Source organism: Labrus bergylta, chromosome 4, assembly GCF_963930695.1.
Source record: "Labrus bergylta chromosome 4, fLabBer1.1, whole genome shotgun sequence".
Classification (NCBI taxonomy): Eukaryota; Metazoa; Chordata; class Actinopteri; order Labriformes; family Labridae; genus Labrus; species Labrus bergylta.
In genome coordinates, this window is record NC_089198.1 from 11,588,129 (window position 1) to 11,602,403 (window position 14,275).

At 41.0% G+C, this 14,275-nt stretch overlaps 1 pseudogene; it reads right to left on the reverse strand.

Annotated features, from left to right (window-relative positions):
• Positions 1-535: 535 nt before the first annotated feature.
• LOC136178886 (uncharacterized) lies at positions 536-1,294 on the reverse strand (annotated as a pseudogene).
• Positions 1,295-14,275: the final 12,981 nt, after the last annotated feature.

Sequence of the window (14,275 nt, forward strand, 5' to 3'; positions counted from 1 at the left end):
TTGTTCATAACCTTTAAACTGATTGAGTTTTCTGTGAAGATTTGAAGATATTTTCTCTGACTGTGTCACGTTTTATTACAAATGAGTCTAAACGTCATGAACAGATAAGAGCTGTTAGCTGTTTAACCACTGTGGCAGTTCAAGGCGCATGTTTTATATATTGTGGCAGTTTCACTCTGTTGACGCCAGCCAGTACTTCAATCTGCAATTTATTTTTTTAAAAGCCAGAAATACCCAATTTAAGCATTAGAATGAACTCAAAAAGCTTGGACATCAAGCGCTAAGCATCTTGTCCTACACAGGTGTCGCTTTGATTGGATAACGTCAGTAAAAGCAAACGATCAGCTTTGAGTCCATTTGGACACATAGGTGCTGACAGGCATTTCACAGAGGCAAAGCACAACATTGACGGCAGTTCTTGAGAGCTCTAATCAGTATAGAAACCATCTTATAAGTCGTCGTTATCAAACAAAAACAATCGTCACAACCATCATCGTCAATGATATCGAAACCATCATCATTAAGTTAGTAGGTATTCATGAAAGAGCTGGGTCTTTAGCTTTTTCTTAAAGGTGCAGAGGGACTCTGCAGATCGAATGGAGTTTGGAAGTTTGTTCCACCACCGGGGGGCGACAGAGGAGAAGAGTCTAGTCAGAGACTTAGGACCCTGTTGTGAAGGTTGGATCAGACGCCTTTCATTGGCAGAGCGTAGTGGGCGGGAGGGAGTGTAGACCTGGATGAGAGAGTTAAAGTAAGGAGGAGCCGTTTTTGTCGCTGTTTTGTAAGCGAGCAGCAGAGTTTTAAATTTGATACGAGCAGTAACTGGGAGCCAGTGTAAGGAGATGCACAGCGGAGTGACATGTGCTCTTTTAGGAAGGTTGAAGACCAGTTGTGCTGCTGCATTTTGTATCATTTGCTGAGGTTTGATAGTGCATGTAGGAAGACCTGCCAGTAGAGAGTTGCAATAATTGATGCGTGATATCACAAGAGCCTATACTAGGAGCTGTGTAGCGTGTTCTGACAGGTAAGGTCTGATCTTCCTGATGTTGTACAGGGCAAATCGACATGACCAGGCGATCGAGGCTACTTGAACCTTAAAAGTTAGTTGGTCATCAATCATGACACCCAGGTTCAGGGCAGACTTTGTGGGCATGAGTTTGGTTGTTCCAAGCTGGATATTGATCTGTGGTTGCATAGAGGGACTGGCTGGGATGACAAGGAGCTCAGTCTTTGAAAGATTGAGTTGAAGGTGCCGTTCATTCATCCATTTAGAGATATTAGCAAGGCATGATGAGATTCTTGCAGAGACTGTAACATCGTCTGGCGGGAATGACAGGAAGAGCTGGGTATCATCAGCATAGCAGTGGTATGAGAAGCCATGAGAGCGGATTATTGAACCAAGTGAGCTTGTGTATATGGAAAAGAGAAGGGGACCAAGCACAGACCCTTGAGGTACCCCTGTGGATAAGCTTTGGACACTTCTCCCTTCCACGACACTCTAAAGGATCACCCAGAGTTAAGTGCATTTCGAAGTCGAGGTGATCTGATGTCACTTCCACATTGGCTTTATTTTTCAACACCGGAGAGGTTGCTTGCTCTCTCATACAGTGACATCTTAGCTCCTCCTTCAATGTCTGTCTCCAGGAAGAAGGTTGTTTTCTGTATTGTTTTTCATGGATTATCATTTTTTGTTTTTCATAACATAGCTAGTAATGAACAACCATTATTTTACACACAGAGTATGGAATACATTTCATATGATAAAAATACAGTATACAGGTTGTTTGTAGCCGCCACTAATGTGCAAGGCATTGCAGCAGTCTCATAGGATGTACACCTCAGAGGAGTTTTCTGCTGGCAGTACCTGCACTGTGAAATAACTACCTGAAGAAAAGGGTACTACAAAAGGTTTTAAAGTTAAGATTAACAAATGTTTATTTACAATAAACAGATTAACACAAATAATTCCCACACAGTCCTTTATTAATTAAAATAGTTACGAATAGATACAAACCATTAAGTGTTCAATTGAGAGGCTACTTTTGGACTTTTTTCTAATCAGCACCCAGTACTTTAGTTTTCGGTGTGCGTGCTTTTTTATATTTTTGTATCTAAAATCACCATTTATTTCTAAAAGTGAAACAGCTTACATAAGGAGAACTTTTCCACATGACTTAATTATTTCATAAAATATTTACAATATGTCATTCTTTAATGAAAGATTGACATTTGTTTTAAATAGGACAGCTGAGGAGAGACAGGGAATGTTGGGAGGAGAGAACGAGGGTTGACATGCAGCCAAGGGCTGAGGCTGGATCCCTGCACATGGCTACATAACCAAAAGGCTATTTGGCGCCCCAGATTGACATTATTTTTGACATATTATGGGACCATTACAGCCTTACCAAAACCCTTCAGTCTAAAATTGTTTTCTACTCTTATATGGGACTAACCTGGTTATGAAATATCTGTTGTCGTCATGGTTACAGCTCCAGACTGTCTACACACAGGGATGAAGTTACTACTCCTATCTGACGTCTTGCTCTAACCAGCCCTGTGAGGCAAACATGTGAGCCCCACCCCCCATACCGCGGCCAAACTTGAGTGGGCGTTTTTTTTTATCTTGGAATGAATGAAAAGTCGGCCCCTCCTCCTTCAGCCAACTGGCCAGAGAGCGGTATCTGTGCTGAACAGAGAAATAAACAGCCCCACCAAAGCACACATTAACACACAAGTCTCTTATGGAATTTAACGTATCTTATGAAGTTGATTATACTGAGAACATTTTAAACAGTTTGAGCTTTTAAACATGACAAACTATGAAGTCAGAGTTCATGTCAAGGTGCTGATCCTGTGACTATCATGATGCAGAAGCTGTCCATGGTACTACGGTATTTGTTTCCTTTGTTGCATGGTTCAGGATTTCACAGTGCAGGATTTCATTAATCCTAATTTATTACAAAGACAATTCATAGCTTAAATGAAAACCTATAAAGTAAAAAAAACGTAATCTTCTGACTCAGGAACAGACATGAACATTTTAGGCTACAGGCAAACTAGCTTCACACAGTTAACTGAGGATCTTACCATCACCGTTGGTAACATACCTGCCAGACTTCATCCTTCACTGCTGACAGGATGTACTGTTCTAATGTAGACATTATTTTAGGTAGTTTGGCAGTCAAATCTTGTTGCTTTTGCTTTTGGTGAAGTTTTTGGGGCCTCACTTTGGTACTGAGGATTCAATTTAAGTGGCTGTTTTCAAACCGTGTTGCGATGTCACTCAGTTTTTAATGATTCAAATTTGCCTATTAGTGTGTCAATTGGAACAAAAGTCTCTGATGTGTAACAAAGACAACTGTAGACCAGAATCAATCAAAAAAACATATATAGACAATATCATGACGTGCACCCAATATTTTTCAACAGCTTAATTTAAAAACAGATTTTGGATGGATGCATGGTTGGGTGGATGGATGGTTGGGTGGTTGGGTGGTTGGATGAATGCATGGTTGGATGGATGGATGGATGGTTGGATGAATGGTTGGGTGGATGGATAGATGTTTGGGTGGATGGATGGATGGGTGGTTGGATGGATGGATGGATGGTTGGGTGGATGGATGGACGGTTGGGTGGATGGATGGATGGATGTTGGTTGGGTGGATGGATGGATGGATGGTTGGATAGATGGATCAGTGGATGGATGGATGGATGGATGGTTGGATAGATGGATCAATGGATGGATGGATGGTTGGGTGGGTGGATGGATGGATGGTTGGTTGGATGGATGGATGGATGGTTGGATGAATGCATGGTTGGATGGATGGATGGATGGTTGGGTGGATGGATGGTTGGTTGGGAGGCAACAAGACACAAACAAATGAAGGAGAAAGGAAGTGGGTGATCAGCTGGGGGAGTGTTAGATGAGGCTGAATGCTTTGGTGAACAGGTGGTGTTTGAGGAGGTTTAAGTAACAGATTGTACTTTATAATGTAGGTGTGGACATGTGTAATACCTAACACCAGTGTGTATCTTACTTTACATTTACTCTGACAGGGACCCATTTTGTGTATTTACTAAACTCATGATGAACACAGATGCAACTTTGACACCCCGATGTGATAAAAGTTACTAAGTGCGCACACGCATATAATGTTCCTCACACAGAGATTACATATTTGCATATTCTGATTACAGCTCTGATGCAGAAGAACTCCAGCACAGACACACAGCTCTGTGTTTTTGTGTGTAAAGGAGAAAAGAGCTCTCCTTTGTAAAGAGGTAAAGCTGTAATCAGCTGTAGCCACACAAACACTTTCATTTGGGTGATTTTAAGTAGACTATGTACACTTTTCTAAGGTTGAAATTGTGGGTAAGTATACCATTTTTTCCTTTGCAATCTTGCTGTGATTCTTCTTTTATGTGTCCACTTTGCTGCTGTAATCTGCTGACCTGTTTTTCTTTTTCTTCAGGTGATCTTCAAAGTTTTTTTTCTGTGACGATGATGAAAGGATGTGCAGAAAAATGAAAACCTTCCCTGTGTGTCGGCTGTGTCAGAGTTTTGTCCATCAGAAAAAGGAAATCTGTACAAAATGGTCAGCAGCTTTTTTTCCTGTATACAGCAGAAAGATCCTGTATGAGGATGTACGTCAACAAAGCTGTTTTTACACATGCACTCCTTAAAAAATGTTTAGAAAATATCAGGCTGGCTGCCCCTGAAATCTCCTTGTCTTCCTGTTTATAGATGTTCCTCAGCGCGAAGCTTTCACTGTCCACATTTGCAAATGTCAACAGGAGAGAGACCAACATTTTGGTGATCAGAAAGCATAGTAAAGAAGTTTCCTTACGTGCACAGAGATCACACAGTCCCATGCTTATATAGTCCACGGTCGTGCACCAGCCGCAGGGAATATACCTGAATATTTCCTGCTGCGTTTTTACATCAGCTCACAACGACCTCATTAACACTAGGCAGTGTAAAATCAGCATGAAAAATGTGCCTGTTTGCGTTCATACATGCAGCTCAACCTAAAAAAAAGTGTCAACAAATCTTCAGGAGTTTTGTGAGAGTGTGAAAGCACTACAAATGTATTTATTTCTGGCTTGTTGAAAGCCACTCTAAATGACAGAACGTCATCTCCTCTGTTTCTTTGATTCAAACGTGTTCTTAGGGACTCGCTGCCGACTGAAGCAGTTTGGGTTAAAAAGCATTTTCATTGAGTTCATGCGTCACTGTTCTCACAGATTCTGACATCGGAGGGTTGGAGGACTCGGTACACAGGGTGTGTGATGGACTGTCAGCATCATTAAACTACAACTCACATGGTCACACTGAACTGTGCTCCAACATAAAGGCTGCTAAAAGCTTTTTTTCCATCATTTATTCCTCATCCTGTCCTTTTTTTTTATGGCAAATGTGAAAAAGAAGCTTTTATAAGAACAGTTTTCTGGCATTTAATATTTGGTATTTTTAAATTCAGATGCATAGCTCCCAGGACAATTAAAGAGTATGAGAGAATATCATGTGATCTGTAAGTTGGCTGGCAAGGGCAACTGGCCTGCAACGGCCCAATAACAACATGCATACGCACAAATTCAGACACAATATTAATTCTAAAGCAAGCAGAAAACAAATGAACGATTGAAGCACGCTGCAAATGAAGAAAACGTGCTTTAAAAGCCAAAACGACTGCAGTACCACCAAACACTGTGGAACCAGTGGCGGGGCCAGGGTTTATCCATACAGTGGTAGGGCTCAAGTCCGAATTTTAAAAGAAAAGCCAAAGCCCTCTCGACAACTAGAATTGTACACACTGACAGCTTTTTTTAATAAGTCTACATCAGAAGCAGACGTTCAAGACACTACAGGAGTTTAATAGTCAGGGTTTTTAAAACTTGTTCGTTGTCAGGCACAGCCTCCGCTGTGTCATGTGCCACAGTTCTTACACACACACACACACACACACACACACACACACACACACACACACACACACACACACACACACACACACACACACACACACACACACACACACACACACACACACACACACACACACACACACTGTGGTAGGGAGGGAGGGAGAGAGAGAGAGAGGGAGAGAGAGAAGAGAGAAGCTGCGTTCGCACGAAGCTGAGGTCACTGGCAGGGTCAGTTAAATACAGATGAGTCTGTGTAAATCTGTAATAACATCCTGATAGGGTCGCATTAAAGCAAGAAACTCCCCGGTGTCGTTTATCAAATCTCCCTGCTTTTGCTTCCTTTCCAGCAGGCGCTTCACCTGCTGCAGCTCTGCTGTGAGGTTCTCTTCTGTCACTCTATTAAATTGTTCCATGGGCTGCAGACATTTGTTGTCCAAAAATGCCCCTCTTTTTTTTGGGGCTAAGAGCTGAAACTCCAGATTGGACACCTCAGACTTCTGATAAGAATCGTCTTTTCATTTCAGCCTCAAGTCTGTCAATCACCGGGTAAAAACAATGGGTTCTCAGCACATCTAGGGATGTAACAGTTGTGTGCTCAATTCGGGCCTTGACAACAAACTCCTGCAGACATCGAGGAGACTGTGCCCGTCTTCTTTCGGGTGTCTCATTAGGACCATGGCTCTTTCACAACTTTCCCTCCATGACCAATCAGTGCGTTTGTCTGCCAATGTCGATATCACAGAGTCCGTTAAATCCATCGTCGAGGAAAGCTCAAGTCTGGGAGATTGTAGCTGGTCAGATATACATTTTGTGACGTGGAATAGATCCTCAAAAAGCGTGAGGAGCAAGACAAACTTTTTGTCAATAAGTCCACTCTCTGCTCTGGCCTCAGTTTTCCTCCTCGCGTTTGACTGCGACACAATATCCAGAAGTGTTCCTCGTATTGCAGTCAGTGATTTCCGGATAGTCAACAGAACTGCATATTGACATAACCCAGCGTGTCTCCGATAGGTTCTTAAGTTCGACTGGCTATGCAGTTGGTTCAATTTCCCTCTGTTTCTTAACAAACAGATCATGGCCGACAGAGTTGGAGAAGAAAGTTGTACAATGTTTGTCGAGTTTTAAAAAACTCTGCTGCTGCTTCCCGGTTTCTGACCATGTCAACCAAGACCAGTCATAACACTGTCCCACACACATGCTCTTGTCATTGTTGCACTGGCTGAGGGTCTGTTTTATGCGTTTCAGGAGGGAGTCAGCATCGAGGTCATCTGCATGCATGAAATGCAGGAACTCCTCTCGCACCTCTTCTCCTCTCAAATTACGCACAACAATGGAAATTTGCTCACTTTTACTGATATCTTTTGTTTCGTCAACCATTAGGGCAAAATGTTCAGCTTCCACAATTTCGGCACTTATTTCACTTCTGATAAAATCGGCCATTATTTTTGAAAGTCTCTTTTTGAATGTCCATATGTGTTTCATGTTTTCTTGGTGATATTTCCTTGATTATAAGCAAATATTTAGTAAATGAAACAGACATGACTGTCATTACTGAGGGAAGCAGAAGTTAACTTCCTTAACCTAACAACAATACGTGAGGTCTCAAGCACTGTCAGCACAGAAAGCCCTTTGAAAGGACACAGACCCTGGAACCTTTTATTCTCACCATGAAGAGGTTTTGTGTAATTTATTCTCCTTCACATACAGAAACTCTTCTAGTGTCTGTGTGTTGTTTCTGTCTGTGATTTAAGAGCTCATAAGCATCATTTACAGGAGGATTAACCTGTTTCTATTCGAACAGGTGAGCCGTTAAAAACAAGAGGAAGTGTGTGTGTGTGTGTGTGCGTGTGTGTGTGAATTGATTATAACTTTATTTGTGTTTTGATTAAATGTGTGTATTCATTAAATAGGTAATATAAATATAAATGCACATTCTGTTTAACAATGTGAATCACTGTGACGACTACACTCTAGTTCTCTAAAACCATATCCTGTATAAAACATGGACATAGTGACATCCTCATTGGTTTCTGAGGAGGAGTTATGAAACCCAACAATGGCGGACGCCAACTTGGTATAGTGCTGACTAGGTCGATCCAGAGAGGTGAACCTGAAGCCTTCACACCGCTTCTTGACTTTGGTAAAAATGTCTTCAAACTGTTCTGTGTTGTGTCTTCATGCTGGTCGCTCCTTGTGACGTTAACAGTGCCTTTCTGAAAAGTTGAAAGATTTTCAACTTGAGGGGACGACCGTGCAGCGCTTTCCTTCTCAGCGCACAAACGCTTCATGCAGACACTCCCGAGCGTACAGCCGGCGCTTTTCTGCCTGGAAAAACTCACTATAATTTTGTGTGAAATGTATTTCGCCTCTGGTAGTAGCTAGCTCGGTAGGCGGTGTTCTCTAGATCAGTGGGAATGGCCTGCGGTGCTGCGCATTCTGGGAGTTGGTGTCTTTCATTCACATGAGCACAAAAAGACACTTTCTGTCTTTTCTCGGTCAAGAAGGCACCAACTTCAAAATTGATTTCACATTTCTGCTACATATATGACCCAATGTCAATACAGATTCATGTTTAAACCGGTGACGTTTCCCTTTAAGGAAGTGTCAATTTCTTTGCACTTAATGCATTATACATTCCATAATGTTTTCTCGGTTGCCAATGAGCTAAAGTGCCTCTTTAGCTCCAAAGGAAACAGACGCTCAACCATGCTCAGCTGGTGATTCTGATCGGGAAGGTAATGTCTAGGCTTGCTTAATTTAAAAAAATGGCAATTTCCTTTTTTCACCCCTTTTTATCCTTAACTCCGCTGTATTTGATTTTACAGCATGCAGGTCCGACAGAGAATTAGTTAGCTTATTAGAGTACAGATCACATAATGAAGTCTGAAGACAGTTAACCTTTGAAATGTCAACTTCAGCAGAGTTTGAGAGGTGTGTGTGTGTGTGCGTCTACCCTCTCGTGTAGAAAAGGTCACTGTCACCGTGACTGTCTTAAAGTTCAGTTATTGGGAGTCATTCCTGAGGAAAGTGTGGTCAGTGGACTTGCAGGGTGACAATAGCGGCACACTGCTGAGCACCTCCACTCCAAACAGCTAAAAACTTTGTTTAAGTAGGGCTACACTTTAAAGGGATACAGTGTTGTTGGAACTGGATGCTGCTGTTCTGTTTTAATTGAGGGCCGAACTAAGACAATGCGGGCGTGTGGCAATTGTTTGAATTGTGATACAATGTCACGCCGCGGCACGATGAAACCAGAAGAAAATCGCTGAGATTATTCAGAACGCTGTCGCCGAAACATCTGCTTCTTTCACTGAGACTTTACAAGGGGAGATCCGAGGCTTCCGGACAGAATTAAAATCCAACATTTCTGACGGTATCTCCACCTTAAAACAGGAACTATTAAATCTCTCAGCCAGCCTGAAAGCCGTGAAGGAACAAACTGAGAAAAACGTAATAAAAATAGAGCAATGCATTACTTCAACCAACGCGCTACAAAACGAACAGAAAAGTTCTCGTTCATCAATGACTGAGTGCCTTCACCAGATCGAAAAGCTTACCTTGAAGTTGGCGGGTCAAGAGGACCGGGCACGGCAAAATAACAGAATAAATCTGAATCAGCGGGCTAAAAGAGGGAGCAGACAGCAGTAATGCTCTTGAGTTTCACTCAGGTAACCTTCAGCTTTGGATACCTGGCCTAAAGGATATTCCAATGGAGCTGGAACGCGGCCACAGACTATACGGCGAAAATCACAGCGGGCATCCCCACATCCTGATCTTTAAATGCCTGCGTTACAGCACCAGGGTGGCGATATTAAGGGAGGTCCGACGGGCAACACCGATCATCTACACTGGGAAAGAGCTTCATTTCTATGCTGACTACAGTGAACAGACAGCTCAGAGGAAGAAGGTCTTAAACCATGATCGCAGCAGGTTGGATAAAAGAGGTATCCCGAATTTTCTACTGCATCCAGCAACTATCAAGGTAACCATCGGTAAGGAAACTATGCTTTTCAAAAGTGTGGAAAGGCAGAAATATTTTAAAAAAGTCCAAACCTGTACCCTATACCGGTGGGCACCACAGGTGGAACTGATACACCACAGATGACCAACTCTCATCCGCAGAACAATATATCATTTTCTGTCTTCATAAGACTTCTTTCAATCTTTTTTTTTTTCTTTTTCCAATTTTTTGCTTTCTTTCTTTTAAAAGAAAAGTGCAATTCAATCATTATTAGTATAAAAAACTGTTTTTTATTTGGACTAGGCTCCAGCTTGAATGCTCAAAATGAATTAATTGCCTTAAAAATGAAGCAATGTAGCAGGCACGATTATTTATACTTTTTTTTGTTTGTTTGTTTTTCTACTATCAGTAAAATCACTAATGGGCCTGTCTATTAATTTGACCCAATAACCACTGATGTAAGCATAGTCCTTTTCACATGTTTCTGTTGAAGCAGCTGTATAAGAAAGGAAATAGGTGCTCACAGGAGCACGACTCTGCATCCACATATCACGGATGTTAACAGGTAAAGGGTTGGGTTTAAAGACCAAGGACTAAACTTACAACTCTTCAGAAAGAAAAATCAGCAGGAGGATGGGGGGACCCTACTTTTAAACTGTATTACTGGTCTTTCGTTCTTCTAAAATCTTGGCTTGACACACAAATCTGACATCTTGACGCTCTGTAGAAGACAATTTACTATTTCCACATAGACTACAAGACTTAATTTATGCAGAAGTCCCTCTCAAACAAGCCAGAATGTGGTTTGGTCCTATAATTTCAAATGTTTTGACTACATGGAAACTACACAAATTATAACAAAAAGTGGCACTATTACACCCCAATATTCCATAACAATAATTTGTTACTTGGTGTTCAGACACTGGCTTATCCAATATGGTCAAATAATGGAATTCATTTACTTGGACAAATGTTTAATGCTAAGGGTCTCTGTACATTCCAAGAATTACATAAACAGTATAATTTACCTAGTTTCTCCTTCTTTTTATACCTGCAGCTCCGTTCTGCCTTAAAGGCGTACGGAGTTCCATGGATTTCTGAACTACCTAAACATGAACTTACAAATCAACTATACAACACCAACATGACCAAGGGAACTGTATCAACGTTGTACTCCCAGATGAAGAAAAGTCTTGATATACTTCTTCCGATTCAGACGAGCTGGCAAAAACAATATAGTTCCATCTCTCCTGAGATAGCTTGGGAAGTTATCTGGAGGAATATTAAACAAGCCTCAAAAAATCCAAATCACCAATCCATTCATTTACGATTTGTGCACCAGACATATTTTACACCTATAACTAGATATAGGCTTAAGGGTCATAGAGCAAGCTGGAGGTAAGTTAAAACATACATAGTATACAAAGACGAAGAAGGTAAGAAGATTCTGTCCCCAGAACAAAACGTGTGGAACTCTAACTAGCTTTTCCTGGACAAGAACACTTAATATGATATTTAAAACTATAGTTGAGGTTTACAGAGGATACAGTCCTGCACATCAGCTGCATTCTCCGCTGTAGCATGTCTACTCCACTCTCTCCTCCATACATTTCCTGCATAAACGCTGTAAAATTATCCTCACAAATACATCTGATAAAGCAGCTTGTTCAAGCCTGCATTAAGGAATGAAGGTCAGTTGTGCTGACCTGGATCAGGTCCAGGATTTCTATGATGGACACCAACTACCAGTGTTCTTTCAGGTGTGGAGCTCCTGTCCATCTGTCTCCACTGAGGGAAAGTTTCACTGAATCTGCCAAGTCATGAGAGTCGGCTGAAATCTGTTCTACTACAGCGCTATGAACCCAAAATAAACAGATTTTACTGTGTTTTTGTGGCGACCCCATAGAGTTCTCACATCACTCATCCGCACTGCCCCAAAGAACAGACTACTATTGGCTCACTTCGACCACAGGCATACATGTCACAGACACGCCTTCATCGCAGACAGAAGACCATTTCCATTTTTTCCTTAAATGGAAGACATGGAGAATGATGATGGCGCTTATGTCTGTCCTGCTGGAGCTGTTGTGTTAGTCATTTCCCTTTCATTTAAAGTCCATGTTTGTTGTGTTTCTTCTCCTCTGAAATAACCAGGATTTTTTTTTTTCCATGGAGTTCATCCTGGAACAAAGACGTAGACGACTGACTGGACTCCTGACGATGCATGAACATAACTGTTTTGTTTGTTTTCATAGTACAAGCCTTTTGGGCATTTAATTGCAGAGTTGTTTTTTGTTCATAAGTGAACTGAATATAACGTTGAATTGAATTAAATGAACTGCTTTTGTGTTTTGTTTGTGGACTGAATGAAAAGCCCGTCTGGATTTTTGAACCTTAATAATGAACTCTTTTGTCTCTTTTTTGAGAACAAAAATGAAAACTGAATTTACTCGGATTGTTTCATGTTTGCAATTTGCTCTAAAAAATAGATACTCACAAACCCATGTCTTCAGTAATGTTAGGCTTAAAAACCGAACTGGCACCCAAGCACATGGTCAAAGTGTTGCAACAAATTACCATAAAAATGCTGAAAGGATGCTGAAATAACTACATCAGGATGAGGACTTTTAAAAAGTCTGACATCTGTCAGGTCTGTCTGCAAGGCGACTTTAAAAACATTTGGTTTTGAACAGGTGGAGTCTGAAAAATCTTGATGCAACTTCAGGAAAACCTCCCTGCTGAAATGGTTTTGTGACTCCTCAGTGATTGCGTCAGTCGGGAAAATGCAAACCTGCGTAAATCATGAATTTGTGTGATTCATGCACCTGGATTCTTGTCATTTACAGCTTTGCATTCACTTTGTATGTTTATGTGCCTATTCTCTTTCTGAACAAACCTTTACAGATAATGACCTCCATTGTTGGCCATTGCACTGGTTGTCCAGAGTCTCCAACTCAGCCAGCGTTTTCATGCCAAACTATAACATCAAGAAAAGAGATTCTGAGGATCTGTCGATACGTTTCCTACTTCTTCTCTTCCATCATTTATAATTTTTCTCCCTAGGTTATATAATTACACCTATTATTTTGATCATCAATCACACTTAATGCTCTGTCAGGGTCCTTGATGTGTAGCTGAACAATCAAATGCATTATCTGACCCCGACACAGAGACTCCATTTACACCTGTTTGTAAAAATGCCATCAAACCCATTTTCTGGCTGTTTGACATCATCTGTACATCCACCCATCCTCCATCCACCCATCCAATCCTTCAGTCAACCCATCCTTTCATCCTTCGATCCATCGATCCAACCATCCATCCATCCATCCATCAATACATCCATCATTCCTCCATCCATCCATAAATCCATCCATATATGTTTTCAAAGAGGATAGTTATTCATTTTTATCTTTTCCACTTCCTTTGAATCCATTCGTATTACACTGACTTTTTCCTCAGCTTTCTGTTTTCCACATTGTCACCCCCTGTCCTGGTCTCTTCCTGATCAGAGAAATTGACAAATGGTTCATGTGTGTTATTTAGAATATGTTTATGGGATTAAAATCAGGAGTTTTCCATAAATGAACTGATTTAAAGCATCTGAGCTTAAAAAAACCCAACAAGGTAGGATAAATCTTCAAACTGAAGACATATTCTGATTAAAGTAGGCTACCAACCTCAAAGGTCAATAAGTCTAAGAAGGAATTATTTTATAATTATTTAACTCAAATATAAGACCTCGAGGAATAATTATAGATGGTTTAAAAAAAAAGTTTAATTTAAGACTAAATGATAAAGTGGTGTAGCTGACTGAACGGTTAAACGTCATCCCCTTTGCTAGTCGGCACCAGAATTACAAGTCCATTAAATTAATCAATGAATAATTTTATGTTGGCCATCGATGCCGTCAAATTCTGTGCTCAAACTGTAATACTGCCTCCAGCCACTAGACAGGGCTGTCACCATTGGCTGGATGTAGCTCTGGTTAATGGGCCTTGCTCTACTACCCAGATGTAAACAGGCACAGTGAACAAATAGTATCTTGTAGGAGCAGAGCAGTCAATCAATATTTTGATTTTGGAAATTGAGGTAAAGTTGTATGTAGGTAGGCAGTTTCAAGTTAAGCTGGCATATTAACAGAGGCAATGTGTGGCACATTTAGGAAAGGCATGTGCATGTTAACCAAGGCTGTTGGTCCTCTCTGCAAGGCTACTAGCACTGCTAAGTTTTCCTAGTTCAAGTCAGAACACAAGCTGCAGCATTTTGGACTAGTAGAAGAGACTTAGAGACTGGCAGCCTGATGAAAGAGAATTACAATAAAAACAAATGCATGAACTAGTGTTTCTGCATCGTTTTGTGAAAGGATATGCCTGATTTTAGATATAT